This window comes from Salvia splendens, chromosome 19 (assembly GCF_004379255.2).
Source record: "Salvia splendens isolate huo1 chromosome 19, SspV2, whole genome shotgun sequence".
NCBI classification, from domain to species: domain Eukaryota; kingdom Viridiplantae; phylum Streptophyta; class Magnoliopsida; order Lamiales; family Lamiaceae; genus Salvia; species Salvia splendens.
Window position 1 is genome coordinate 12,807,114 of NC_056050.1, and position 26,235 is coordinate 12,833,348.

The window sequence follows — 26,235 nt, forward strand, 5'->3', positions numbered from 1 at the left end:
ACGAAGCGTCTCGGCCACCAGCGCGCAGGTGGCGCGCCAGCGTCTCGGCCAACGGCTTGTCAGGTGTCGCCAGCGTCTCGGCCAGGAGCGTGCACGGAGGCGAGGCTCCTCTCGGCCAGCGGCGAGAACCCGCCACGGCGTCTCATCTCGTCGGGTGCCGACGCTTCTCGGCCAGGTACACACGCGGTGGCGCGCGCCTATCGGCCAGCGTCTTGACGCCCGTCTCGGACATATGAGCCGTCGGGTGGCGCGAGCTCTCGGCCAGCGCCGCGCACGGTGGTGCGCCCGCTCTCGGCCAGCTCCGACCACCCTTCCTTCCGCCTAGGGTTCCAGCTCTCGGCGCCTGGTGTCTCGGTGGTTCTCGGACGAACCACCACTCCATGCCAGCCTTCAAGTCGCCTTGGTGCGGGGGCCGCCTTGGGGTTGCGGTCTCGGCCGACGTCGCGCTCGAGCCCAAGCTCGTCTGCGCGTCGCCCCGTGATCCTTCGGCTCCCACTCAATCGACAACCCTGTTTCACGATCACTCGTGGTGCGATTCATCTTGGCGCGAGCATCGACGGATCGCACGTCTCATACGATCGAGTAATTCAAGTTCTTTGATTCGATAGTTCTTGAGTTCATCATGCATAATTAATTAAACAAAACACCAAGAACATGCTTCGCAATCAAGCAATACATGCATACATGAATTTCACGAAATTTAAATCCAAATAATCAGAGCCAAAGACTGGCTCTGATACCAATTGAAGGGGTTGGCAGCGGAAGCGTGCAAGAGATCCGATCACATAAAATTGATCTATTTAGCAGATTATTTAGACAAATTCTATTAGCGTAATTATCACATGTATCATGCTCATAACTTGAATTAAAACATGCTTTAGCATATAAAATCCCTAAAACATGCTCACTACGGAATTAGCCAATTTACCTCGTTGATTCAATCAAGAATCGATGATGGCTTGCTCCGTCTCCACGTGAAGATCTTCAGTACTCGACCTCTGATCTTCTGACTGGTGTTCTGGACTGTATACTGATATTTGTATGGGCAAATCTCACCAGAATACTAGGACTCGAATAATGAAGATAGAACTTAGCTCACGGAGGGAGCAATTTTCAATCTCTCTCTTTCTAGAGGGGGACGAAAATTCTAGCAATAATAATTATATTTTCTGTCTCCTTTATTCTCCTATTTATATTAAGTCACATATTGAGCCCAGTCAGGGATCTAAGGAAGAATTTGGACATGGCCTCACCCAATTAGCTTTTTACTAATTAAATTGAACCCACAATTTAATATAAGCTTATATTGGAATATTACAAGCAGCCACTACAGAAGTAATATTGCACTGCCTTTCCAAATCCGAAATTACAAGTATTTCGGGTTTCCTTTTATTTGTTTAATTCATTTCCCGCGCTTAAGATAGAAACATCCATTAATTAATTAATTTCTGCTATGGACTTAATTAATTAACATATTTTATTCTACAAGAGTGGACTTAGCAAGAAACTCTTATTTATTGTTCATAGAGTAATTAAACTCCAACTAGCTAGGTTCTGAATAATAAAACCTTGTTTCGAGCTCCTCTTGTGGATGTTACCAAACGAGACTCTCCTCGCGCATGATTCAACATAATAGCAATCCTAGCACCGCTAGACAATGATCACCACTACCCAATATACCTGGATCGTTGGGTGACGAAAAACCCGCATCTTTGGTAAGTCAAACTAGTAGATACTCAATATCGTATGCTCAATGCTAACGTACATTGATTAAGAAATTAATTATCAAGACCTTGTCTTTCAGTAGATAGCATAAAGACTCGTCTTGCTGTTAGATCCATTCAGTGCTATACCACACCAACGTCATCATATTTCAATAAGGCTTAGAAATAATCGGACTGACATTGCAACCTTTCACGATAGGTAGTCTAGGTCTATCTGGGTTGTGAAATTCTTATTTTTCTTTGTTCAGAACTGACCGCGTATCTTAAATTGAGCGCAACCCACAACCGGTCTACTAGAACAAAGACTTAGACGTATGTTATGATCGCTTATACATTTAAATATGCAATAAAGAAGCATTAAATATAAAACATAACAACATTATGACAAAAATAATCTGTTGCATTCATTGGAAAATAATTATTAGAGCTTTACAGTATTCAATCACTCGAAAGGTGATTTCTAGTATACAAACCCTAACTAAATCAGAATAAGAGTGATTTGTTTTGTAAACAAGAGTGAAGTAAAATCAAAATAAGAGTGATGTGTTTTGTAAACAAGAGTGAAGTAAAATCAAAATAAGAGTGATGTGTTTTGTAAACAAGAGTGAAGTAAAATCAGAATAACAGTGATGTGTTTTGTAAACAAGAGTGAAGTAAATTCAGAATAAGAATGATGTGTTTTGTAAACAAGAGTGAAGAAAAATCACAATAAGAGTGACGTCTTTTGTAAACAAGAGTGAAGTAAAATCACAATAAGAATGATGTGTTTTGTAAACAAGAGTGAAATAAAGGAATGATGTGTTTTGTAAACAAGAGTGAAGTAAAATCAGAATAATAGTGATGTGTTTTGTAAACAAGAGTGAAGTAAATTCAGAATAAGAATGATGTGTTTTATAAACAAGAGTGAAGTAAAATCACAATAAGAGTGACGTGTTTTGTAAACAAGAGTGAAGTAAAATCACAATAAGATTGATGTGTTTTGTAAACAAGAGTGAAGTAAAGGAGTGATGTGTTTTGTAAACAAGAGTGAAGTAAAATCAGAATAAGAGTGATGTGTTTTGTAAATAAGAGTGAAGTAAAATCACAATAAGAGTGATGTGTTTTGTAAACAAGAGTGAAGTAAAATCACAATAACAGTGATGCGTTTTGTAAACAAGAGTGAAGTAAAAGAGTGATGTGTTTTGTAAACAAGAGTTAAGTAAAATCACAATAAGAGTGATGTGTTTTGTAAACAAGAGTGAAGTGTTTTGTAAACAAGAGTGAAGTAAAAGAGTGATGTGCTTTGTAAACAAGAGTGAAGTAAAATCAGAATAAGAGTGATATGTTTTGTAAACACGAGTGAAGTAAAATCATGCTAAAAGTGATGTGTTTTGTAAACACGAGTGAAGTAAATCAGAATAAGAGTGATGTGTTTTGTAAACAAGAGTGAAGTAAAGGAGTGATGTGTTTTGTAAACAAGAGTGAAGTAAAATCAGAATAAGAGTGATGTGTTTTGTAAATAAGAGTGAAGTAAAATCACAATAAGAGTGATGTGTTTTGTAAACAAGAGTGAAGTAAAATCACAATAACAGTGATGCGTTTTGTAAACAAGAGTGAAGTAAAAGAGTGATGTGTTTTGTAAACAAGAGTTAAGTAAAATCACAATAAGAGTGATGTGTTTTGTAAACAAGAGTGAAGTGTTTTGTAAACAAGAGTGAAGTAAAAGAGTGATGTGCTTTGTAAACAAGAGTGAAGTAAAATCAGAATAAGAGTGATATGTTTTGTAAACACGAGTGAAGTAAAATCATGCTAAAAGTGATGTGTTTTGTAAACACGAGTGAAGTAAATCAGAATAAGAGTGATGTGTTTTGTAAACAAGAGTGAAGTAAAGGAGTGATGTGTTTTGTAAACAAGAGTGAAGTAAAATCAGAATAAGAGTGATGTGTTTTGTAAATAAGAGTGAAGTAAAATCACAATAAGAGTGATGTGTTTTGTAAACAAGAGTGAAGTAAAATCACAATAACAGTGATGCGTTTTGTAAACAAGAGTGAAGTAAAAGAGTGATGTGTTTTGTAAACAAGAGTTAAGTAAAATCACAATAAGAGTGATGTGTTTTGTAAACAAGAGTGAAGTGTTTTGTAAACAAGAGTGAAGTAAAAGAGTGATGTGCTTTGTAAACAAGAGTGAAGTAAAATCAGAATAAGAGTGATATGTTTTGTAAACACGAGTGAAGTAAAATCATGCTAAAAGTGATGTGTTTTGTAAACACGAGTGAAGTAAATCAGAATAAGAGTGATGTGTTTTGTAAACAAGAGTGAAGTAAAGGAGTGATGTGTTTTGTAAACAAGAGTGAAGTAAAATCAGAATAAGAGTGATGTGTTTTGTAAATAAGAGTGAAGTAAAATCACAATAAGAGTGATGTGTTTTGTAAACAAGAGTGAAGTAAAATCACAATAACAGTGATGTGTTTTGTAAACAAGAGTGAAGTAAAAGAGTGATGTGTTTTGTAAACAAGAGTGAAGTAAAATCACAATAAGAGTGATGTGTTTTGTAAACAAGAGTGAAGTGTTTTGTAAACAAGAGTGAAGTAAAAGAGTGATGTGCTTTGTAAACAAGAGTGAAGTAAAATCAGAATAAGGGTGATGTGTTTTGTAAACACGAGTGAAGTAAAATCATGCTAAAAGTGATGTGTTTTGTAAACACGAGTGAAGTAAAATCAGAACAGGAGTGATGTGTTTTGTAAACAAGAGTGAAGTAAAATCAGAATAAGAGTGATGTGTTTTGTTAACAAGAGTAAAGTAAAATCAGAAAAAGAGTGATGTGTTTTGTAAATAAGAGTGAAGTAAAATCAAAATAAGAGTGATGTGTTTTGTAAATAAGGGTGAACTAAAATAAGAATAAGAGTGATGTGTTTTGTAAATAAGAGTGAAGTAAAATCAGAATAAGAGTAATGTGTTTTGTAAACAAGAGTGAAGTAAAATCAGAATAAGAGTGGTGTGTTTTGTAAACAAGAGTGAAGTAAAATCAGAATAAGAGTGATGTGTTTTGTAAACAAGAGTGAAGTAAAATCAAAATAAGAGTGATGTGTTTTGTAAACAAGAGTGAAGTAAAATCAGAATAAGAGTGATGTTTTTTGTAAACAAGAGTGAAGTAAAATCAGAATAAGAGTGATGCGTTTTGTAAACAAGAGTGAAGTAAAATCACAATAAGAGTGATGTGTTTTGTAAACAAGAGTGAAGTAAAATCACAACAGGAGTGATGTGTTTTGTAAACAAGAGTGAAGTAAAATCACAATAAGAGTGATGTGTTTTGTAAACAAGAGTGAAGTAAAGGAGTGATGTGTTTTGTAAACAATAGTGAAGTAAAATCAGAATAAGAGTGATGTGTTTTGTAAATAAGAGTGAAGTAAAATCAGAATAAAAGTGATGTGTTTTGTAAATAAGAGTGAAGTAAAATCACAATAAGAGTGATGTGTTTTGTAAACAAGAGTGAAGTAAAATCACAGTAATAGTGATGTGTTTTGTAAACAAGAGTGAAGTAAAAGAGTGATGTGTTTTGTAAACAAGAGTGTAGTAACATCACAATAAGAGTGATTGTTTTGTAAACAAGAGTGAAGTGTTTTGTAAACAATAGTGAAGTAAAAGAGTGATGTGTTTTGTAAACAAGAGTGAAGTAAAATCATGCTAAGAGTGATGTGTTTTGTACACAAGAGTGAAGTAAAATCATGCTAAGAGTGATGTGTTTTGTAAAAAAGAGTGAAGTAAAATCATGCTAAGAGTGGTGTGTTTTGTAAACAAGAGTGAAGTAAAATCATGTTAAGATTGATGTGTTTTGTAAACAAGAGTGAGTAAAATCATGCTGAGAGTGATGTGTTTTATAAACAAGAGTGATGTAAAATCATGCTAAGAGTGATGTGTTTTGTAAACAAGAGTGAAGTAAAATCATGGTAAGAGTGATCCGTTTTGTAAACAAGAGTGAAGTAAAATCATGCTAAGAGTGATGTGTTTTGTAAACAAGAGTGAAGTAAAATCATGCTAAGAGTGATGTGTTTTGTAAACAAGGGTGAAGTAAAATCATGCTAAAAGTGATGTGTTTGTAAACAATAGTGAAGTAAGAGCCATTGTTTGTTGTATGCGAAGAGAGCCTATAAAAGGAAACTAATTTTGTTCACAAAAATCCCAAACAAACGGTCTTTTGGCTTTTCTATCATCACACCTCCCTAAATACCAAAATACTGTCCAAATACATAATATTATATTATTAAAGTAAATAATATTATTTGGTGATTATTTCGCATTTCTAATCAATTGGATATGGGTATGGCCATAGCATTTCTAATCGGATGCCGCATTTTTATGTATTTTTCATGATTGCAAAAATTGGATACTTCCCAAGTTTTTTATAATAGCATTCGATCTACTTGATTAACCCGAAAAAGAGTAGGGGGATTAAAGTCTTAATCACTTCAACTTACAAGACTTGATTTGAAAATTCATCATACTAGTATTTTTTTTATCCTTTCACAACTCTAGATCACTCAAAGATGAAGCTAATACTAACTCCGACGATGGCGGCGGTGGAGCTGGAGCTTCTTGTTTCAATGGCGGAGTAGGAACTTCTTGTTTCAACAATGGCAGCGACGGCGGAGCAGGAACTTCTTGTTTCAGTGGCAACGACTGGTCGGATCTGAGCCTGACCGGTGGAGCTGCACACACCGGAATCACGGACCTAATTTGAACCGCAGTCGTGAATCTCTGAGCTCCGGAGAATTTGGGGATCAATCCAATTTCCAGATCATGACATGTATTACTATTATAATTTCCAAAAATACCCTTGGCCTATTTTATATTATTAAAATAAATAATATTTGTTCTATTAAGATGTGTGACTGAGATTTGTTCTCTAATTATACACTTAATATTAGTTATATCTTGATCACTAAACTATATATATATATATATAGAGTCGTGATCATATGATAACCCCTAAATATCGTAATAACCCTATAACTAAATCTGGACCACACATTTTTAAAATCACGCGGTCTAGATTAAAACTTAGATTTACTTCATAAAAAAAAGGCGGAGGGGTAAATATGTCATTTCCCTCATTTAATTTCTGAATTTCGCCAAATATCACGTAAAATGATAAAATGATATATTTTAGGTTTATTGCATAAAATGATAGTTTTGCCGGATAGAATGATACTCTACTTCATAAAAAAAGGCAGAGGGGTAAATATGTCATTTCGCTCATTTAATTTCTGAGTTTCGCCAAATATCACGTAAAATGATAAAATGATATATGTTAGGTTTATTGCATAGAATGATAGTTTTGCCGGATAGAATGATACTCTGAGTTGATAAAATGATACTCTGAATGATAAAATGATACTCTGAATTTCGCCAAATATCACGTAAAATTATAAAATGATAGGTTTATTGCATAGAATGATAGTTTTGCCGGATAGAATGATACTCTGAGTTGATAAAATGATACTCTGAATGATAAAATGATACTCCGAATTTCGCCAAATATCACGTAAAATGATAAAATGATAAAATGATAGGTTTATTGCATAGAATGATAGTTTTACCGGATAGAATGATACTCTGAGTTGATAAAATGATACTCTTGACTGATAAAATGATACTCTGAATTTCGCCAAATATCACGTAAAATGATAAAATGATAGTTTTACCGGATAGAATGATACTTTCAGCCGATAGAATTATAGTTTTGCCGGGTAGAATGATACTTTCAGCCGATAGAATGATAGGTATTTTTTGTGTATAAAATGACATTTTTGTTTAATAAAATGATACTTTCACCTTATAAAATGATAATCTAAGCGGATAAAATGACAGTAACCTTATAAAAATGATAGTTTAGCTGAAGAAATTGCATATAAGCTGATAAAATGATACTTTAACGTGACAAAATGACTTAAAACTGATAAAATGATAGTTTTTCCGGATAGAATGATACTCTGAGTTGATATAATGATACTTTTGACTGACTGATAAAATGATAAAATGATATATGTTAGGTTTATTGCATAGAATGATAGTTTTCCCGGATAGAATGATACTCTGGGTTGATAAAATGATACTTTTGACTGACTGATAAAATGATAAAATGAGCGAAATTCAGAAATTAAATGAGCGAAATTTGGATACGTAAATTTTATCATGAGCGAAATGACATATTTACCCCCGCGTTTTTTTTATGAAGTAAATCTAAGTTTTAATCTAGACCGCGTGATTTTAAAAATATGTGGTCCAGATTTAGTTATAGGGTTATTACGGAAATTGGGGTTATCATTATAACGCACCCCTATATATATATATATTTATATATATATATATATATATAATCCTATATATATATATATATATATATATATATATAGGACTATGATCAATACCAAACCACTCTTAAACCTTAAACGCCGAACAATATCATTATATGATAACCTGGAGTTCATTATAATGAACTAATAACAAACTTATAATGAACTTCAGATTTCTAAACTATGCATGATGATGTCATTGTTTTTAAATCTCAGAATTCCCTATAATGAACTACAAATAAAGTTGTAATGAACTCTGCGTTATTATATAATGATGTGTTTGGCGTTTAGTGTTTTAAACTAGTTTGATATATAATACTACCCTATATATATATATATATATATATATATATATGGTCCTATATAGGGTTTTGATCTATGCAAAACTGGATTTAAATACAGAAACGCAGAACAATATCATAATTAGGGCACTTTTAGGTCATAATTAGGTAATTTGTAGGTCATGCTAACAAAGCATGACCTAAAACGATCTTAGTATGACATTAAATCCAAATATTATAATATGACCTAAAATTGCTTAATTATGATCTTCCGTGTTTTTGGTTAATTATTGACCATTAGATCATCTAATCCTAGGGCTGAGATTTGGTCTGCATTTCTGGATTTAAACACATACTTATTTTGATCATCTCCCTATGGTCCTTAACGCATTTCATGGACGGGTATATTTCCATTTACCCCTACAAAATCACAAATTTGGGGGAAATAAAAAATTAGAAAATCGGAAAAGTTGAAAAAACTGAAGAGGAAATAATGATAAAAATAGATATATAGGCACGAAGAAAATATGAAAATATTAGGGAAGAGGGAAACAACGAAGAAAATGAGGTCTGAAATAACCAAATTACAGATCTCACACACATTCGGCTGTATTATTGAGATTATGTATCACTAATCATATTATCCGTTGATTTCTTCCAACTTAAAACAGCAGTTCCAAATTATTCGAAACATGGAAACAAACCAAGACGGGTTTAATTCTCCCCCAAATCCAGATTTCTTCCAACTTAAAACAGCAGTTCCAAATTATTCGAAACATGGAAACAAACCAAGACGGGTTTAATTCTCCCCCAAATCCAGATTTTGCTAATGCTGATCAGCCCTCCATTTCCTGTTGTAACTTCTTACTCGATCGCACTGGAGAAGTCGTTATCACTCATACTTCAGATGGATTGTCATGGCGACTGGTTGATTCTTTCAATGATGTCAGTAATTTCTCTCTTTTTTTTCGCAATTTGACTTGAAGTGGAAAGATCTCTGCAATTATTGCGATTATGTTTTGCCTCAGTAGATTAATCATAATTCTTCTTATCTGATTGAAGTTTTGATGTTTGCACATATGAATTCTGCGACTACGTTCTTCATTTTCAACTTATGGCTATGTTCATATTAACCGGCTTGTTCGTATGAGATTAGATATTTGTTTTATAGGTTAGTCTGCCATCACGGAGATTTCTCTTTCTGCTTGCTGCTTGCTGCTAGAAGTAGTATGTAAAGCTGTATCGGATAAGGATAAGGATTTAACAATTAGCTCATCTGTTTCTTGTATGGTTAACTGTGAGTTCAGTGAGGAGGAGCTTCAGTAATTAAGAAAATAGCTTTTTAGTTCAGTTGCAAATTGCATTGGGGAGGTTCCATGATCATGTGCTGCAGTTGGTCATCAAATTTGTTTAGTATTGATAAAATATAATTTGCATTAAAGACTTAGGAAATGAAGGTCTTGCACTAAGAGACGCATAATTTTTGGTGACTGCGGACATTTTAACATCAAATGCTTTCCATTATCGTAAAGTAAGTTGATGTCATGAGTAATGAAGAAGCATGCGCATGATATAAGGACATGAGATAGATTAATCAACTGAAACTCCACTTTACAGATACTTGACGGAAACTATAGCATTTCAAGTACATACGGATTGACATCATTTAGTGCTTTGTGATATGAAAATGACTTTTAAGTTATCTTCTGTATAGTCTCCCAAATGTTTTCCTATGTATTTGCTCTTTGTATATGGTGAATTGTCCCATGGGGAAGTCAGGCTATGTGAATTGCATGTTACTTTTGTGGGATCAGCATAAGACGTTTTATTTGTATTACAACAGGAAGGGGATAATTTTTCTTGTCTGGGATTCAAACTTGTTTCGAATACAGAAATGGAGGTTAATATCGGCGATGTTTATGCTGTTAACTTCATTGGTTGGGGTTTGGTTCATGAATCTGCTCTTGCCAGCTTGGAAGTATCCCTTTTAGATCATTCTTCTGAGGTGAAACATGTTAGCCACTACTAAGCCTTGTATACATATATATTTTTAATACAGACTATACACTCATGTATTGTGTTTTATCTTCACTTCAACAGATGTACAGGTTTACTATCTATGTTGTTCACAAATAAAGACCCAATCATCTGTTTGGATGCCATTAGTTTACACTTTTGGTCATAAAGATTTGGAGATTTGTATGTCTTGGGTAAACCAGATTAATTCTCATCTGCACATGGAAGTTAAGCGACCTAAGAATCTTCTGGTACGTGACAATATTGTTTGCTTAGTTTTAATTTTGTTGGTTTAGTTTCTTCTTTAGCACTGTCAATTATTTCAGAAGCTCAAAATGTTAAATCTAGATCAATTATGTCCTTTTCCTTTTTCTCGTAGGCTTAACTCCTTAAGTGATTAGGTTTTGGTTCATCCGAGGAGTGGGAAAGGACATGGATGCAAAATATGGGAAACAGTGGCTCCCTTATTTTCTCAGGCCAAAGTTAAAACTAAGGTAAGTTTATAGTCTAGTTACTCTCTTAGTGTCCAAAAATATATGTAATCTGTTGAGTTTTTCATACTTAAAATACTTCTGATCATCGTTGTTTTTTGCATTAACTTGTTTGGCATGGTAGATATATTGTAAAACGTACAGTTATTATCTTGGACCTGATTGTAGGTTCGATCTTATCAATGTTATGTTTTGCAACTTGCAAGGCTTCATTATTTGGTTTTTGCACTAGGATTAATCTTTAATAGTCCAATTACAAGTAGTGATTGATTAATCTTCAAGACCGTTGACCTTGGACATCATGTAGTAGCTTTCATAGGCCAACTGTCCAATTTAGTAAAATAGGTCAAATAATGTTCTCATGTTCTCTATTTCTTGTACAGGTAATAGTGACAGAGAGGGCCGGACATGCAAGAGGTATGCTATCCTCAATTACAAATAGGGAGCTGAATTTGTACGATGGTGTTGTAGCTGTTGTAAGTAGTTGTATCCTTCCACTTCCACGTATCTATTTTCCGATATTTATGGAATATGGGTTGTTCTGTCAGAAAACATGGATATAAAGTAGAGTTACTTAGTTATATATATGCTTCGTGCTGAGTTACCGTTTCTCGCATCCAAACATGATTATCATGTACTACAATTGAATAGTCATGTTCACTAATTTATTGTGCTGCATCAACTAAATTATTTAATTTACTTCAGTAACCATTTAATATATATTCAAAATATAGCAGAAGTGGAAGAAGTTATTAATCAAACATGATCGTTTAGACCTTGTCTTTAAGCATTTCAAAATCAAATGTGAAAATAAGGATTTTTCTTACAATTTTAAAGTGCTCTCTGATCATTTAAATTGTTCGAACAGGTTGCATGTAAAATTTGGCTATATTGATGTTTCTTTCATGTTTAATAGTTGTTGAAACTTGAAAGAGATGATGCAGAAAAAACACATTGTTATTTTTTTCTTCATCATGTCAATTTCTGAAGAAAAACATATCTGTCTGTATGAGGGATGAATTGACCATTGCAATAAGAATCTCTTTGTTGGATTACTTTCATTACTTTTTATAATCCTAGCATCTGTTTGAATGCTGCCAAGTGTACATAATTTCCATTTTGAGTAATGCAGTAGAAAGAAGGCCATCCTTACTATATTCGATCTTAACTTTTCTCGCTTAGCTTTCTGCTGTATGTCATCTGTGTTTTATTGCTCTGATGGAGTAATTATATGCATTGCTTGCATAGCCAACTTCATTTTTATTCCTTGTTATGAAGTTTCTGTTTCTAGGTGAATAAGGATTGAGGAACGGATCATATTCTAATAAAAGTTTCGCCTCATCAGTAATTTACCTTAGCAAATATTTCTTCATTCCTTCTTTCTCCCTGATCTTCTGCCATGATTTATTTCTGAAGCATACTTCATTATTTTCACTTGTCTCATCAGTTAGTAACTGATTCTCACCAGTTAGCAACTGATGAAGATTGAAGGTTATCGTTGACATATTTTTTTATGAATTACATAGATGTAAGTTCCTTTTGAATACAACATGGTTGCTTGAGCAATTTATTCAACACTTGTTGGGTTTCCTTATTGATTTTGCACTTTGATATTGCATATACATGATGTTGTAAGGATTTTTAATTTCGTAGATTAGTGTCTAGGACTTTTTATCTTATTCTCGTACACTGCTTACTTTTCAAATGGTATTAGGGCGGTGATGGATTTTTCAACGAAATTCTTAATGGTGTTCTCTTGTTAAGGCATAAAGCTCCATATCCACCAACTCCTTCAGATATAACGCCCCCGGCTGAGAGTGAATGCAATGTTACAAATCATAATGTTAACAGAACGCGCTCAGAGCACTGTGATCATAATGAAGATGGATCTCCTCTTCTGAGGGTGATACGGATAGGAGGATGGGAAATAGGGAAGTGGTTTGGCCAAGAATGGGTCAGCAAATTAGTTCCTCAAAAGATGGCAGATCGATGGCTGACTTGGTCAGCTATGCAAGCCAACCGATGGAGAAAAAGGGGGAAGCAGGCGAATTCAAAAGGAAGAAGCGGCAGTTCCTATTTTAATTCCTACTCTCTTGTAATTCAAATATTCTGCAGCCTATAAATATAAGAACGCTAGGGAGAATAGATCATCTTGGATAGATCATTTGTAATTGGACGACTGAAGTCGTAGGCCTCTGCGGAGGAGTGTTTTTCATTATTCGTTTTGCAATACAAGTGATTGAATTCCTATCATTGTTATCCTTACAACTTACATATCGAAACATAGAGCATATCTCGTGCTCCCCTTCCTCTCCCCTCGCCTTTCACTCCTATCAATTGGTGCGGTGAACGTGGAGAATTCCAGGACGGATACGCGATTGGACGGATTGGAGAAGGCTGTAGCAGAGACGAAGTGGCGGTCCCAAGAGATGGCAGATCGAATCAAGGCATTGAGTACTAAGTTAGACGACTTCATATGGGAGTTTCGAGCTTCTCTTGCTGCACATCTGAGGACTTTTCCCACACCCAGCAATAATACTGCGGCTATCCTACCCACGGTAACAACCCCATTGCTGCCCTCTAGTCCACCTACACCTACACCAGCAACTCCACCCAGTCTGCCGACACCAGCAACTCCACCTACACCAGCAGCTCCACCTACACCAGCAATGGTGACAGCACCACTGCTATCCTCCAGCCATGATATTTTGCAGTTTCAACCTTCCTTCTTGCCTCTGTCGCAACATTTTGATCCTGCTGCTGCTGCTGACCATGCCAAACTCATGGTTTCCTCTGGTCCGCCTACAACAACCATGGTTTCGGCACCACGGTTGTCTCCCAGCCCCAATATTCAGCTTCAGCCTCCTGTCCAAAAGCATGAATGGGAGCCCCCACTGAACAAAGTAATTGGTTTGAATTTTGAGCGCAACCTTGGGGGCAAGGTTGTTTTGAGGGTGAGGCAGTTGATACGGATAGGAGGATGGGAAATAGGGAAGTGGTTTGGCCAAGAATGGGTCAGCAAATTAGTTCCTCAAAAGATGGCAGATCGATGGCTGACTTGGTCAGCTATGCAAGCCAACCGATGGAGAAAAAGGGGGAAGCAGGCGAATTCAAAAGGAAGAAGCGGCAATTCCTATTTTAATTCCTACTCTCTTGTAATTCAAATATTCTGCCGCCTATAAATATAAGAACGCTAGGGAGAATAGATCATCTTGGATAGATCATTTGTAATTGGACGACTGAAGTCGTAGGCCTCTGCGGAGGAGTGTTTTTCATTATTCGTTTTGCAATACAAGTGATTGAATTCCTATCATTGTTATCCTTACAACTTACATATCGAAACATAGAGCATATCTCGTGCTCCCCTTCCTCTCCCCTCGCCTTTCACTCCTATCAATTGGTGCGGTGAACGTGGAGAATTCCAGGACGGATACGCGATTGGACGGATTGGAGAAGGCTGTAGCAGAGACGAAGTGGCGGTCCCAAGAGATGGCAGATCGAATCAAGGCATTGAGTACTAAGTTAGACGACTTCATATGGGAGTTTCGAGCTTCTCTTGCTGCACATCTGAGGACTTTTCCCACACCCAGCAATAATACTGCGGCTATCCTACCCACGGTAACAACCCCATTGCTGCCCTCTAGTCCACCTACACCTACACCAGCAACTCCACCCAGTCTGCCGACACCAGCAACTCCACCTACACCAGCAGCTCCACCTACACCAGCAACTCTACCATCTCATATCAGACTGCCTACACCAGCAATGGTGACAGCACCACTGCTATCCTCCAGCCATGATATTTTGCAGTTTCAACCTTCCTTCTTGCCTCTGTCGCAACATTTTGATCCTGCTGCTGCTGCTGACCATGCCAAACTCATGGTTTCCTCTGGTCCGCCTACAACAACCATGGTTTCGGCACCACGGTTGTCTCCCAGCCCCAATATTCAGCTTCAGCCTCCTGTCCAAAAGCATGAATGGGAGCCCCCACTGAACAAAGTAATTGGTTTGAATTTTGAGCGCAACCTTGGGGGCAAGGTTGTTTTGAGGGTGAGGCAGTTGATACGGATAGGAGGATGGGAAATAGGGAAGTGGTTTGGCCAAGAATGGGTCAGCAAATTAGTTCCTCAAAAGATGGCAGATCGATGGCTGACTTGGTCAGCTATGCAAGCCAACCGATGGAGAAAAAGGGGGAAGCAGGCGAATTCAAAAGGAAGAAGCGGCAGTTCCTATTTTAATTCCTACTCTCTTGTAATTCAAATATTCTGCCGCCTATAAATATAAGAACGCTAGGGAGAATAGATCATCTTGGATAGATCATTTGTAATTGGACGACTGAAGTCGTAGGCCTCTGCGGAGGAGTGTTTTTCATTATTCGTTTTGCAATACAAGTGATTGAATTCCTATCATTGTTATCCTTACAACTTACATATCGAAACATAGAGCATATCTCGTGCTCCCCTTCCTCTCCCCTCGCCTTTCACTCCTATCAGAGGGGTTCTGAGAACATTGGGCTTGAATCCCCTAATTTTGGTATGTGATCATGTCCAATGAAATAACTTTTTTCAAAATACACATGCTATGAGTTTGTGTCTGGATTTAGAGATCTGGGAAAGTTTTGGTAAAAGCCATTAAAAGGCACTTGAAGTTATCTATTTCCTCCACTGATTTATAGCTGTTGTATTTATATCTGCGATGTTCCTCTGTTAATTCTTCTCTTTTCATTTATGCAGGAAAAGATTCAGAGTCTCTGTTTCCAAAAGAAATGTTCAGATTTGGGCTTATCCCTGCTGGATCTACTGATGCCATTGTTATTTGGTATATTCAGTTTTATATTCTGTCACATGATTCCTTTTCTCTGAGGCACATGGAAGTTGGTTTTATTGTCTCTCAAACAGTGTTATCAAATAGTGGATATGGCGGCGCCATGGCGCTATGACATGGCGTTCTGCGGTGGAAATGCTATAGCAACATGGCGCTGCCATAGCACCGCCATATCCGCCATTTGACAACATTGTGTGTGTACTGCATTCAGGAATGGGGCATTATGCAAGAAACATGGATGTTAGAGCTGTATTTTATGCTTTATTAATTGTTTTAAGAGTTTTAGATGTTATATTTTTGTTATTTTCCAATTTTTGAATTATGTATAAATAATAAGTATTATTTTATTTATTTAATTATTGACCGCCATATCTGCCATACTAATACGCCATATCCCTGTGGTGGTTTTTAGGCTTGATAACACTGCTCTCAAAAGAAACTTGTGCTTGAGCTCTTTATAACTAATTTTATGTTTTCTTAAAATTAGTTCCTACATACATTTTTTTAAGATGCCACAAATAAGATATATATCGCCCAGCCCTATTCATCTATATGATAACTGAAATGCTTTTACAATATAAGCTTATAGTTTTTTGGACTTTTAGTTTAAAGACAGTAAGAACCATTATATTTTTTAATGTGATTATGGCTTTGTATAACTGTGTATTTGATTCTCAAACAAGCATTTGCATTTTGTTGAATTAATTCAGACTGTAAATAGTTATGTAAATAGTTATGGTATTAGCCAGAAGAAAGAAATCGATTGTGGGTCTATATGTGTGCTATTGATTTTCGTTAAGTAAGTTAATTTCTTTGTTAATTTGTAACTGGTGACCAGAGTTCTATTCAAATCTAAAATGCTTAATATGTGTAATGTAACATTTAAAACATTTAAAGACAAGGCAGTTATAGAAAAACTTCAGAGTCATCCTATGATTTTGAGCTTTTATCTTGAGAATTTTTTTATCTAAAACTTAGATGGTAATACAAGTTATCTCAGGGATAGCAGGCATGGTGGCATTTCAGGGTCTCTGAATCTATATGCTCTAGCAGCTTGCAGCAGAGACATAACCATAAAAATATAAGCTAAAATATATGTGTTATGCCTCCTTGATACCAATAATAGTAAACAAATGTTGATGCAAATCATATCAAGTACCATTTTAATTGGTGTGGGCTCCTTCATCTCAATATATCTTCTGTTCTTGCCTTTTTATATTATGAAGAGAGGCTAGTTATATTTTGAGCCCTTGGCCTTCTTACAAAAGCTCTGTCTTGATTTTTAGAACCTATTTTACTTTAGATATACTGAAGTGACATGTATACTGTTATAATACCACTTTGAAGAAGAAATTCAAACCTAGTCATAAGATGTGATGAGAAAATATCGTTAGTGACATTATGATTTAAAAATGATTGGAAAAATGTCCTGATTATTCTTCAGTTACGAGATTGTCACTTTTCTTCTCTCTACTCTCTTTACATAAAAATTGTGCTCGAATTGTCTTTTAATTTTTTTCTTATACTTTTCTTCATTGCATCTTTTCTTTACCACTAGAGCTTCATATTAGTCGATCCATTAGGGCAGAAATTGCTTTCAATCATCTGGATAGAACTTTTGATGTTTGATTTTCTTCTTGCAGTAGCACTGGGGCTCGAGATGCTGTAACATCAGCATTGCACATCATCCTCGGGAAAAAGGTGCACCTTGATATAGCTCAAGTTGTAAGATGGAAGGAAACTAATTCAGCAAATGAAGAACCATGTGTACGCTATGCTGCTTCTTTTGCTGGGTATTCTTTTGTTTATAATCAATAATTTCATTATATAATACTCCCTCTGTCCCACTTTAGCAGTCCCATTGAGTTTTGTGCAAGTTTAAAGAAATGTAAAGAAAAAGCTGGTGAAAAAAGAGAGTGGATGTGGATCCCATTTTTATATACTATTAGTTCTATAAAAAATGTTAGTGGAATGTGAGGCCATTACTATTTATGGAAGATTCTAATTGGGACTCTTAATGGAGGAAGGACTAAATTGAGTGGGACTGCTAAAGTGGGACGGAGGGAGTACTTATTAGTTGGGTTTGACAACCTTCTCATAAATTTTGATGTCTCTGCATTACAATAATCAGATATAGACTTTTGACCCCTGTATAAGAGAGACAAATATATCTTCTCTTATATTTAAAACTCATCTCATATGTTTTCCAAGAACAGCAGTTTGCTACTGAAACTGTAAGGTCGGATTTGGATTTAGATATTTGATATTCCAATAGTTTGAAATTCCCTTCTTGGTATATAGTGTGGATGTGTAAAGATATTAAAACTCACTGGTTTCAAGTTTGTCGAAAACAAAGTTTGATGGAGAATTTTGAAAATTATTTTTTGTTTATTTTTAATCACTAAATTAAAATTAAGAAGTAAAATCTCATGTGCTTATAATCCAATTTATTGATTGAAATTATAGTATAAAATAGACCTTGAGCGAAGTGGTAGAGTTTGTGTGACTGTTTTGGTTTGATTATGTGCATGAGTTTTTGACTGTATGTGAGAGAAGAGAACAGAAGGATGAGTTTCAAACAACTAGATTTTAGAAATCCATCAAAGATAAAGCAAACTTAATGATCAAAATTCACTGATTTGTTTGTTTCCAATCAAGTTGAGTGGATATATCTTTGGATTTAAAATCACTTTTCCAAATCCACCATTGAATCTTTTAATCCGAATACAACATAAAGGTTGGTGCCCCAGTTCCATGAAGTTATGTATGATAGTTTTTCCAGTTCATGCAGAAAATGTCTTCAATGGTCATAACCCTGGGCATACCTTTTAAGATGGAAAGAAGTTTGTCACATGTTTTATTGCTTAAATCTGATGATCAGTCTCGACAATGATTAGGTATGGCTTTTATGGAGATGTCATTACTGAGAGTGAGAAGTATCGCTGGATGGGACCTAAGCGATATGACTATGCCGGGACAAAGGTGTTCCTTCAACACAAGTATGGAATTAGTTACTCATTATTTGATTGATGAACAGAAGCTGTAGATCTTGACATATGTAGAGATTCGGCATTCTGGATTTACTTCAGTTTTCTGCTTAAAATATGGCTGTATTTAGTACAATTTGGAATCTCTTTGAAATTAATGCATGGTAGACATGGATGGTAAGAAACTAGTAATGACAATATTAGTCGGCCATCAATTGAGAAAAGTAGTATAACCCTAGGTAAAGAGAGCATCTTGTCACTTTTTTCAATGTGTTCGAGGTAGCTGATGCCGCCATCATGTTGCTGTAAAAAGTGCAAAATTGATAATGATAGGTCACAATGTTAAAGACATGATTGGCTTCACAAGAATATGCTGGATCAAATGATGAATTCTGGTAGCCAATTAAGTGGAAATAAATAGAACTCATAACGCTTTCCCTAGGAGGCTGATCTAAGGGAAAAATTTAAACCACGAAAATAGATATTGAGGAGAAATATCCTCCTTGTTGCTATTATGATCATCAGATGATTCTTTATTGTCAGACTGTTGATCTATTGCTCTTATGATATTTACTCTGTTTTTATATGTAGCGTTTGTTCTTTTACTATATTTCTGAAGGTCATATGAGGCAGAAGTTAGTTATCTAGAAGTCAAACCAAAAGAAGCTAGCTCGAGTCCTGAAGCAGATCCTGAAGTCCATAGCAGGAGCAAAAAGCCTGATCGAATGACTTGTCGTGTTAACTGTGCCATATGCAATTCAAAATACAATCAGACAAATACCGGTTCCCTCAGCCTAGCCCAGGACTTTAAAGGAATGAAATGGTCAAGTTCCAAAGGACGTTATCTGAGTGTTGGTGCTGCTGTGATATCTTGCCGGAATGAAAAGGCTCCTGATGGCCTAGTAGCTGATGCTCATCTTTCTGATGGATTCTTGCATCTGATATTGATAAAAGAATGCCCCCACCCTTATTATTTGTGGTAATTTCTTAACCCAGCCTCTCTCAGAGCATGCACACACTGCATGTTAGCTTGACCAAAATGTTTCAACTTCATCTTGTGTGGTTGTTTGTGAAAAACCCAAGTGAGAGAAACAGAGTTAACCTGTTGTAAGTTTATATCACGTCATCTTTCAAGGTGAAGGTGCATAGAGTTTTTTTTGTCAAATTAAGGAAAATGTTTCCTGGCAGAATAATAACATCCAGTCTCTTCTACTGATAGGTACATGCTCAACAACACAGCTTCATGGCAATATGACAGCTCAAACATAGATAGCACTATGCCATCGATCTTGTCAAACTAGGGCTATGCCGGAGCTTCTTGGAAACCTTCACATACTACTGGAACCGGCTTAAGTATAATTCACACGTAAAACAGTTAGGACAGAGTACATAACTTGGCCACAATTCTTAACCTGCATCCTGAGCTAAAACCATGTACAGTTCAGCATCGTTTTCATACCATTAATTTGCTTTCACGGGTTTCTTTCTAGAAGCATCCCACTTGACACACCCAAATGCTACCAATTCAGTTGGTCCTTCGCTTCAAGAAGAGAAAATCTCTTTAATTCACTTCTTCACTCGATTTTATTCTTTATTTCCATCTATTCATGATTTCCATTGTGGCAATTGGATGATGAGTTTCAACGATATATGGTTTCAAATGCAGGCATCTTGCTAGGAAAGGTGGGGAACCCCTGGGCTATAAATTTGTCGAACACCATAAAGTATGTTTCTTCATCTTGCTTGTGTAGTTGTTTTCGTGTGTAGTGTCTCGCTGACTTTTCTCCATGCCCGTGGCCAGACTCCAGCTTTCACATTCAAATCTTTGGGGAAGGAGGGAGTCTGGAATGTGGATGGAGAGCTCTTTCTTGCACAACAGCTATCTGTTCAAGTATTTCGAGGCCTCGTTAGCTTGTTTGCAACTGGTCCCCAGGAATAAAATACCCATATATCTGCAGCTTGCGATATTTTTCTAACATCGTAGAACAATGCGAAACAGTCGTATTATCTTATCTGGAAATAGTTCCGCGGGACAGATATCTCTCATTCAAGAGGTCGGCGAGAACTTGATGCAGTGGCTGCCACCATTCTTCGACACCCTGTAAGTACTCAACATATGCAACTTAGGTGAAAATATTTAAGAAATGGATTCCTGTAAATGCTACTCCTGCTGAAATGCAGTGTTTGCTGTCGATTTTACCTTTGTATGATGACTCTATTTGTCAAGTACAAATGTAAATTGATGTTTCTCTTGTGATTCATATTCGTGAAATAAATCCGATAGTTAATCTGATATGGATCCATGTAGATTGAGATCCATTTACCCAATATTTATACCCTTTGAGGATGTTTGATCTTGCAATTGAACACAAAAACACAAAGCAACAGAAAGGATAGGGTGGATCTAGCCTTCAAAACTAGATCCAAAATGATTTGATGGGAGATGATAAATGAAGAAGTGTGAATTTAATATTAGCTAAATCCATTGATGGAGAAAATACTCTAAGCAATCTTCAACATACTAGATTTAACTGATGACTCCAATACTCAAAGGAATTCACAAACTCTTGATGCATGATTGAATCAATTGATGATCAAGCAACCTAGAAAATTAGAAATTGGATAAAAACTCTTTTCAAGAGAGAAAACAAGTCTCACAAGATTCTAATGCAAAATTCAACCAAGTAGAAAAATGATGAAACGTGCTATTTATAGCTTAAGCCCAAATTCCAAGCAAAGGCCTACAAAATCTAGCCTCTGCGTGAGCCATCTGGTTGGGTGGCCTGGCCGCCCAAGAGTCACCCGTCCGGGTGGGACTTTTTCTGCACTATGCGGCTTCTGTAAAACGGTCATTGCTCCCTCCACCGGACTCCGATTGAAGCGTGTAAGATATTCACGCGATGATCTTTCGAAGACGAAGACATTGGTGGAATTATCAGAGCATTTGGACATCATATTGATAGGCAAAATACTGATTGAAGCCAGCTACAGTTGCAAACTTTGATGCACAACTTCCATGATCGTATCATAATCCAAATTTGTACATTTAAGTGATCTATGGTTTCAACGCAAGTCTACTCGTCAATCCTCAATTACAGGTATATGGTGCCTTGCATAAATTCCTTTTCATCTTCATGCTCTAGATCTTCTACTTGGATTTTAGATACGGGAGCAACTCATCATGTGTGCTTTGATCAATCTTTCTTTTCCTCTGCCTCTCCAATAGCTAATGCATCTGTCAACCTCCCAAATGGCCATACTGCTCCTGTTACTCACTTCTCTCATAACACTCTATTCTGTTCTTCATGTGCCATCCTTCTCATTTAACCTAATATCTGTTAGTGCTCTCACTCAACACACTTCTTGCACAGTCATATTTACTCACAATAGCTTCAAAATTCAGGAAGCTATGCGGGGGACTATGATCGGGAGGGGTAACCATGTTGGCAACTTATACATCTTTGAGTTCCCAGCAATTTCTCATGCTATTTCTGTTAACTCAGTTGTGAGTCTTGATGTCTGGCACCAACGTTTGGGCCATCCTTCTCTAAATAAACTCAAAGTTTTGTCTCAATTCTTATCTCCTACAAACACTCAGCTCACAAATTGCTAGATATGTCCTTTAACAAAACAGAAAAGGCTTTCTTTTCCAGTTTCAGAATTCAAGTCATCTGCTATTTTTGATTTGATCCATTGTGATGTATGGGGGCCATTCTCCACTCCTACACACAATGGATTCAGATATTTCCTAACCATTGTGGATGACTTCTCACGTTTTGTCTGGACTTTTCTCCTCACACAAAAATCAGAGGTCCATACAGTCATGACACAGTTTTTCTCAACTGTTCACACTCAATCCTCTAAGAAAATCAAGGTCATGCGTAGTGATAATACCCCAGAGTTTAATCTCACCTCTTTACTCTCATCTTATGGGATTGTCACTCAACATTCTAGTGTAGAAACACCGCAACAAAATGCGAGAGTAGAGAGAAAACACCAACATCTTCTCAATGTAGCAAGAAGCCTTATGTTCTAATCACATCTTTCAGTTGATTTTTGGGGGGAACGTATACTCACTACTTCTTTTCTCATACATAGAACTCTATCTTCTCTGCTTCCAAACAATTTGACTCCATTTCAAGCTCTTTTTGGAAAATATCCTACTTACTCCAATATGAAAGTGTTTGGTTGTCTTTGCTTTGCTTCCACATTGGATAAGAGCAAACACAAGTTCACTCCAAGAGCTGTAAAATGCTTATTTCTTGGTTATCCTCATGGTTATAAAGGGTACAAAGTCATGAACCTGCACATACATGAGATTTTTATCAGTAGAAAATGTGACCTTTCATGAGTTAGAATTTCCTCTTGCACGACGGTCACCTTCTCACTTTCCTATTGATATTTCTCATCCTCCAGATACATCTTTCTCTCATACTGATCATACTCTCATTCCTCAAAATACTTCCCATAATCCAGATTCTGCCTCTACTTCATATCAGTCAAAATCTGGAATAACTATAAACACTTACCTTTGTAATTCAGTAACTTCCACCTCCAAATACCCAATCTCTGACTATTTTTCTTTAGCCAAGCTATCACAACCTTATCTCAGATTCATCATTCTTCTTTCCATTCTTACTGAATCATCCACCTATAAGCAAGTATCACAACATCCAGAGTGGGTGTTGGCTATGCAAGATGAACAGCAGGCTCTGATAAGAACTGATACATGGCTGATCACTTTCCTACCTCCGGGAAAGATTCCTATATTTTGTAAATGGATTTACAAGATAAAGTTCAAGGCCAATGCTACTGTAGAAAGGTATAAAGCTCGTTTGGTGGCTAAGGGCTTCACTCAACAGGCTGGGGTTGATTTTCATAATACCTTCTCACCAGTTGCAAAACACACCACAGTGAAGTTGATATTAGCATTGGCAGCAATAAAAGGTTGGAAATTAGCTCATCTTGACATCAACAATGCATGTTTCTACGGTGATCTAGAGGAGGAGATATACATGACTTCACCTCCTGGTTTGGTTATTGAAAATCCACTAGTTGGATCTAGTCAGCTGGTTTGCAAACTCAAGAAGTCTTTATATTGCCTTAAGCAGGCTTCAAGACAGTGGTATCTAAAATTCTCTCAAGTTCTGGCTGGTTTTGGTCTGATTCAATATGCTTCTGATCGTTCCTATTTTTACAAATATTCAGCAGATGGGAAGTTCTTTGGAGTAGTTATCAATGTTGATGACATTTTGGTTGCTAGTAGTGAGAATGATCTGATTACTGAGTTCAATATATTTCTACAAGCTCACTTCAAATTCAAAGATCTGGACACCCCTAAGTATTTTCTTGGGATTGAGATTGTTAGAAACCAATCTGGTGTGTTTCTTACTCAGCACAAATATGCCTTGGATTTGGTCTCGGATGCTGGTCTACTTGGCTGCAATCCATCTTCTACACCCATGGATTCTACCAAGTCTCTACATCAAGATGCAGGGGATCCACTTCCAGACCCCACTCCTTATAGAAGATTGATAGGCCGCCTTGTGTATCTTTATATCTTTCTGTAAACAAGCTTAGCCAATTTCTGTCAAAACCATGCTCGGATCACATGCTTGCTAGTGAGAGAGTTCTAAGATATCTGAAAGGTACTTTGGGCCAAGGTCTTTTCTACTCAGCTAAGGCAGATCCTCACTTGGGTAGCTTGCCCTGATACAAGAAGATCAATCTCTAGTTTTTGCTTATTCCTTGGCACTTCTCTGATTTCTTGGCGTTCGAAGAAGCAACATACAGTCACCAGATCTTCAGCGGAGATAGAATATAGGGTGATGGCTCTTGCTTGTTGTGAAGTGATGTGGATAGTTGCCTTACTCAAGGACTTTGGATTGGAGGTGACCATGACCAAGTCAGTTCCTCTATATTGTGATAGTCAGGCGACGGTTCATATTAGTTCCAACCCTATTTTCCATGAATGTACTAAGCATATAGAGGTTGATTGTCATACAGTTCGGGACAAGATACTTGAAGGTATGATCAGAACACTCCATGTTAGCAACACTCTACAGCTTGCTGATATCTTCACTAAGCCCTTGGCTGCTTCCCCTTTCCAGAATTTGCTGTCCAAGATGGACTTCACAACCGTTTATAGTCCATCTTGAGGGGACCTATTAGAATAAGACATAAAATATAATGCCATACATGCCGATACTTGAGCTAGTTTTGGGTTTTTATTGTATTACCATTATAAGGTGATGGCTTTTCTGTATTGAATAACATTATTTTCCTCCCACATTTTATCTCGTCCCTTTCTATCGATCTCCATCTTCATGGGTCTTAATTCATAGTCTTATTAGAAGTGAGTATAGTATGGAAACCTCACAATTCAGGGATCTCTTGGCATATTCCGATCACTTCAAATCACAAATAATTAGAATAAGAGCCATCGATAGAGGGATCTCTTGGCATGTTCCGTGCACCAGCATTTCTCTCTCTCTTTCTCTGAAAACAAGGACAAAAGAAATCTTCTAAGATAACAAATTGATGATCGAAAGCTTTGAAGGCAAAGTAAGACTTTTTGTTTAACGAAGTTGTATAAAAAAAATTGATTGAACCTTTGTTTTTTAAAAAGGACCAAAAACTAAATTAGGTTTGTTTTGATGTATTAATTTTGATATTTATGTAATTAATATTATATGGTTAAATTGGCACTACGAATATTGATCAACCATGTTGTTGTAAATAAGTTTATATATATGTGTAGTATGGAAGTAACAATGAAAGCGAAGAACAATAAGGAGGATAAATACAATTGCTTTGGGAGTCTTTTAATCAAACTTGATGATGGAATTTAAAGACTTTTTAATTAAACTTGATGATGGAATTTAATGGCTTAGTTAAGAAAGAGATGATAAATTTAATAATTCCTCAAGACTGAAAACATTTTGTTTTCTATAAGTATCATGCATTGGTCGGATTTGCTATAGATGATCAATATATATAAGGAGCATGGGTGCTAAGTCCCTAATAAATTATGGAATTATTATTTCTCTACATATGGAATTATTCTTAATGAGTTTATGCATTTGATGTTTCGCCATTATTGGATATTAAAGTCCCTTCTTAAAATTTTGTTAGCCAACTAAATTTTACAGCTGTATTTTGTCCTCTATCAAAAAGTTATTTCATTATAAAACAAGCACATCCTAAAGGACCCCGTGTACACATACATATAGTATAATTAGTTAGGTTGACTGAGTCGATTTTTGTTATTATACCAAGCCTATATAAGGCTTCTCATTGTATTTTCTATAATTAGTTAGGTTGATGAGTCGATTTTTGTTATTTTACCGAGCCTATATATAAGGCTTCTCATTGTATTATGCCGTTATCGATTAACAAAAATGTAGTCCATTAAATAAAATTTCCCTTTTTTTCCTTTCCTCTCTTCTCTCATGGTAGTCTGGTTTAGAAATTGTTTCTTCTTCATCCTCCAATGAAGGTTTCTCCATCCGATTCAATTCACCATTTTTAACATTTTCATTCTTATTCGCAAAAATTAGTAATTTGAAAACATTAGATATG

At 36.2% G+C, this 26,235-nt stretch overlaps 1 pseudogene; it reads left to right on the forward strand.

Moving 5' to 3' along the window:
- Nucleotides 1-8,891: 8,891 nt before the first annotated feature.
- LOC121779673 lies at nt 8,892-20,947 on the forward strand (annotated as a pseudogene).
- Nucleotides 20,948-26,235: the final 5,288 nt, after the last annotated feature.